Source organism: Cetorhinus maximus, chromosome 27, assembly GCF_964194155.1.
Source record: "Cetorhinus maximus chromosome 27, sCetMax3.hap1.1, whole genome shotgun sequence".
Lineage (NCBI taxonomy): Eukaryota > Metazoa > Chordata > Chondrichthyes > Lamniformes > Cetorhinidae > Cetorhinus > Cetorhinus maximus.
This window is the reverse complement of record NC_135905.1, coordinates 4,519,778-4,525,777: the sequence shown is the minus strand read 5'-3', so window position 1 is coordinate 4,525,777 and position 6,000 is coordinate 4,519,778.

Genomic DNA, 6,000 nt, shown 5'->3' with positions numbered 1-6,000 from the left:
TTCGTTAAAGCAACAGTAAGACACGTAGATTTTTTAGAAGACTCAGGCAAGGAAACACGATACCCTGAACAATCCAATTCAAAGTTTACTTAACTTCAGTTATTTGTAGACAGCAGCTTGAGGTGTAGATGCTGAAGGCTTTTCACACTTGTTAAATCTTAAAATGCCTACCCTTACACACAGCTTTCATTCCTTTATATATATCTTCCCCTTTGAATGCAAATTCCCATTGTTTCACTATGTCTTTGGACTTTACTTCCAAGATCATAAGAATCTCTCATAGTCCTAATTTCACCAGTAATCTTTTGGGGGGAAAAAACACATTGTTTCTGAACTTCTCCTGGCTAAGTGACACATTTCACCCTCCTTTCAAAACAATCTAGTCTAGTTTATTTAAAAATGCAAATACGATTTTACACCTTACATTCTAAACTTCCCCATGTTTACCTACTCAACATTTCAAACATAGTTCGTCTTCAGACCAGCTGCCTTTAATCCAATTAAGTCACACACACACATACATAGATACACACGCACACCACTATTCTACAATAAATTCCAATAACATTACTATATCTTCCTGACACTGAATAACTGGGTGTCTAGAATGTTCTGCCTCAGGCTTACATACCATTGTACAATAAACATGAGTAACAGCTGAAAGCTATTAAGCTGTTGACTTTGTCACATCTTTGCTTTCACCATACAATAACTTTAAATTAAAGCATTTAATTGAGGTTGTGGCTAATGTTTTTACCTTTCACTTGTTATTTCTGTATGTTACAAATGCAGTGTCAGCCATGGTTCAGTGGGTAGCCCTGTCGCTTCCAAGTCACAATGTTGTGGATTCAAGTCCTGCTCCAGGGACTTGAGAACATAAACCAGGCTGACATCCCAGTGTGTCATGCTGAGGTAGTGCTGCAGTGTTGGTGGCACTGTGTTTCAGATAAGACATTAAATGAAAGCCCTGTGCCCTCTCAGGTGGATGTGAAAGATCCCATGGCACTATTTGAAGAGAAAACTCTTTCAAGTTACCAACAGTCACAGATTGCAACTTCTTTCGAGTACAATCACAGTTCTTGGTTTTCCGGGAGTGGGACATGAACCCACAACCCTCTGATTCAAAGGCGAGGGTGCTATGAACTGAGCCACAGCTGACACCTCCAGAAACAGAGGAACTCGCACTATCAATCTTTATCCCTTAACTGGCATTATTAAGAGAACAAATTAACTCGCAATTTTCATATTGCTGTTTGTGGGATCATACTGTGTGCAAATTGGCTGCCACGTTTCCTCCAACACAATAGTTTCTACACTTTATTGGCTGTAAAGTGCTATGTCATGTTCTGAGATTGTGAGAGTTGTGATATTTACACATGAACAGAGTTTTCCCCACGTTTAGCCTTGTGACATGGACTGGCGATTGATTGGATGATGAGAGAAAGAGAACAGAGATAAGGCTGTGTACTCTGGTTGCTGGAATATGACAAGTGGCTTTTCTCAGGGATGAGTAATGCAGACATGCCAACTCCCACAGATTTATGAAGGGGGAACACAACTTCTCAGTAAAATTGAGCCTCATTCACTAGAGGAACCTGAGATGTCAGGATTTTTGACAGGCATTGAAAAGCGCTCCATTCCTAGGCTATGGCATCCTGTTCGGTCTCCAATGGATCATGTGTCCACAATGGCTCCATTCCCCTTCAGCATGGAAGTGAAGAGTGTGGCAGACACTTGGGGAATGTGCAGCAGCCTTGCTAATCCAAAGCGGGGACAAAGATTGCACATGCATCTTGAAGCATGAGTACATGTATGTGTAATGTGCAAGATATGTACTGTAATGACAAAAGCAATTTTACTGGATTTTCCCAAAGCTTTACAATTCTCCTTAATTTCACAAAAAGCCTAAATATTCCTCACGAAAGCGGAATACAGTTGATGGGCTGAAGGCGGCCATGCAAGTGACAGAGTTGAGGCAAGTGGGCAGCCTGGTGTTCAGTTCTGTATGGACAGGAATCTATTGGATCCTTAGACCTAGGTTTTTGTGGAGTTGTGGAGACTCCACGGCTTATCCCAAGTGGCACTGTGAATGTGGATCCAGAATTCCCGCTTCCATTTCCAACAGATCCTATTTTTGCCAGTAGGGGGACGAGGGCGGGACACGACACACATGCATGAGGGAAACCCAAACTCAGCAGGGCCATTTGAACTCAGTGCTGAATTCAAACAAACCCCAATTTCAACTACCACCTTTAGACCTTTACTACCTCAAACTCTGTATTGACGGCACCTTACAAACCCACAAACTCTCCCACCCTGAAAGTTCAATGAAGAATGGAGGAGAGCATGCTAGGAGCAGTATCAGGCACACCTCAAAATGAGAGATCAACCTGGTGAAGCTACAACATGGAACTAATTGCGTGCCAAACCGCAAAAGCAGCATGCGATAGACAGAGGAAAGCGATCCCATGACCAACAGAGCAAAACTAAGCTCTGCAGTCCTGCCACATCCAATCGTGTATAGTGGTGGACAATTAAACAACTAACAGAAGGTGGCTCCACAAATAACGCCATCCCCTGCATTGGGTGAGCCCAGTACAAGAGTAGTTTGTGTCCTGGTCCGTAAGTCAGTGCCCGCCCCTCCCTACATCCCCACAGCTTCCGAGGGACACCCCAGTCTAGGTCTATATCCCCTGGAATCATACACATGCAGCAAGGCAAAGGTATTTGCAAGCATTCTTGTGAGCCATGTGCAAGATGTCTCCTGCGTACACTGAGCCTTTGCCCTTCACACGCTCATCTGTCCCACTGGCCTAGCATTGTAAGTGCTATATGCTAGGGTTGCCCTTCAATTGTCCAGTTGAGCTGGCCTGTATCTCCGCCCACCCTCAATGGCCCAACTCCCAGGCAGCAACTCGAGATCTCCACCATAAGGCTTTGCATGGTTTGGAGCAGCTGTGGTTGTCGTGACCTTCACCATCAAGTCCAACATTTTTACCCCTCCCCCCATCACCCAAATCGTCCCCCCCCCATAATCTTTGACCCCCCCCCACCAAGTGCAACATTTAACCTTCCCGCGGTTACCATTCAACCCTTCCCCATCACACCCTGTCCCGTGCAGGTGAATGTTAAAGTCACCTCCCTTCCTGAGGAGCCTACCCCATGACTGTAGATCTGCCCATTCTGCTGACCCCAGCGGCCCTTCACCTGTCATCGTGAACCCTCACCCTCCCACCCCACCTGCTTCCACTGTCCCCTTTAACACTCACCATCCTTTCCTATCAATGATTCCCTCAATATGCCCCCCAGGACTTCTCAATTGACACTACAGATGCCTCCCTCTGAACCCCTTTCCCCTCTTAACCCCCCCATGCATGTTCAAACCTGCACCTCACCGATTACAATTGTATTAAACAGTACTTGCAACTTGTTAAAAATAAGTTTTGTTTTAAAATAAATTAATCACTGAGTATTTGAAAGAAACCTGGTCCTTTCTTCTGGGAACCGAGGTATAGGTACACAATTGGCCATTTCGGTGAGAAAATTAAACATTTAAATTAATGGTATGGCCTGCAGAGTAGTGGGGCTTGATAATTGGCACACTCCTCCCTTCCTGGTCTTAATAATAAACTTATCAATGACTTGAATGAAGGAATAGAGAGTTGAATATCCAGGTTTGTAGATGATACTAAGTTAGCATGTACAGTAAGTTGTATAGATGGGAGCAGGAGGCTATGATGTGACTGACACACATTAAGGGAATGGGAAAAAAATAATTCAGATGGAGTTCAACATGGGGAAGGATGAGTTCATCCACTTTGGATCCAAGAAAGAGCGATTGGAATATTTTCCTAAAGGTGAGATATTAGAAATTGAACTTTGGTCAGAGCCTAAATATTGCATCTGGTTCTGGAGAGCACACCCCAGGGAGGAGGGGGTGCTGCACAGATTCATCAGAATCATACCAGGACTCAAATGGTTAAAATATGAATCCAGGTTGCATAAACCTGGTTTTTATTGCCATGAGTATAAGTGTGTAATCCAATCAAGGCGTTTAAAATGATAATATGGTAGATACGGAGAAACTGGCCTCGCTGTGGTGGTGGAGGGGGGGCGGGGGGGAGGGGGGGGAGGGGGTGGGGGAGTTGGGGGAATGGGCAGTAGGTGCTGTTGAATCCAGAGTTAGGGGACATAATTTAAAATCAGAGCTACGTCATTCAGGAGTGAAATCAGGAAACAATTTTTCACATAAAGGGGAAAATCTTGAACTCTCTCCCGCAAAAGGCTGTGACAGTGGATCAGTTGGTGTTTGCAGAACTAAAATTAGTGGGCTGTATTAAATAAGAGTGTGAGGGATATGGCAGGTAAAGGGAGTTAAGATACAGATCAGCCATGATATTACTAAACAGGCCCGAATGGCTAAATGGCCTACACCTGTTAGCGTGTTCCAGAGAAACTTAATGGCCAGTGAAATTCTCGGTGTATATTTTTATGATCCACAGGAAACCTGTCAAAGTGTACTGGATATAAAGCAAAGTGTGCAAACTTTCAGTGACAGTCTCCCTTACAAATGGTAGACCTGTGTATCCAAGCACCAGGCATCTCAGAACAGTCCTCAAATTATGGAATGGCGCATTGCTGTTAATGTCAGGCTTTTTCCCAGGTGAATCAGGAGTTTCAACGTACCCTGCATTGCTTTTCCTCACTCTTGTCTCTTTGAGGGTTCTATACAAACCTTCATGAGCTGAAATCGAGACTGCGGCCATTGAGTGGCAAGTCCAATGTAAGAATTGCTTCAGAAGGTCTGCACAGAAACCATCGTCTCAGTGGGGAAGTTCTCTCTCCCTCAGGTGCACATTTGGTCTTTGGTGCACTAAGTTGATATAATAAGTTGAAAACAATACTCTGGCATGTTTTGACGAATTCACCATCATCACAGAATAAAGGCTCCAGTTCTCCACAGAGAATAACAGTGAGTGTTGTCTCTGGTGACCCACCCTTAGTGAACTCCTTCGTGGAGGCCAGCAATTCAGCCTTTCTGGTGAACTTGTAGGTGGATGATTCTCCATTGGTGAATAGCTGTGCTTTATAAGGTTACATTCATTATCAAAGTTACCTCAGACAATCCCAAAATCTTCATATCGAACTGGATCAGCGTGTCCAGTAGAATGTTGGTCTCTATTCTGGACAGATCAGCTCCTTAGGCGAACGTTATGTAATGGGCTGGATGTCCAGCTGCTGTTGCAACTGGATTTTTTTTAAAAATTCTTTCACGGGGTTTGGGTGTCGGTTGGCAAAGCCAGAATTTATTTCGCTTGAACTGAGTGGCTGGCTACGCCACTTCAGAGGGCAGTCAAAAGTCAACCAGATTACTGTGGGTCTGGAGTTACGTGTAGGCCAGACCGGGTAAGGATGGCAGATTTCCTTCAGTAAAGGTCGTTAGTGAGCCAGATGACTTTTTATAGCAATTGACCACAGTTTCATGGTCACCGTTACTAAGGCTGACTTTTCAACTCCAGGTTGGTACTTAAATTTAACTACCACCAGCTGCTGTGGTGGGATTTGAACCCTTCTCCCAGAGGCTGGAACTCTGTATTACTAGTCCAGTGACATTACCACTCTGCCACCATCGCCCACATAACACTGGAAGAATGGGCAGGGAGGCATGCCTCTGTGTTCAAACCTATTTCTATTTCCCTTCCCCTGACCCCCCCTGAGACAGCTGCCGCATATAAATGAGAGAGAGAGGTAGGGGGATAAGGTGTCCGATTTCCCTGCTCCCCGCTGCTGATTCCATTAACCCCAATGCCCGGACACAGCTCCCGCTCCCTTCAAAATAGCCCCAGACACTAGTTTAAAAGCTTTGCAGTTGCCTGAAATAGAACTCCATTGATCCTCCTTTAGGCTTCTTTCTCCTTGTTAAATTCCCTCCGATATTGTCCCAGGCATGCAGGGGCAGGCTCCCTCTGGGTGTTGAGATTTGGTCAGGATGGTAGCCTC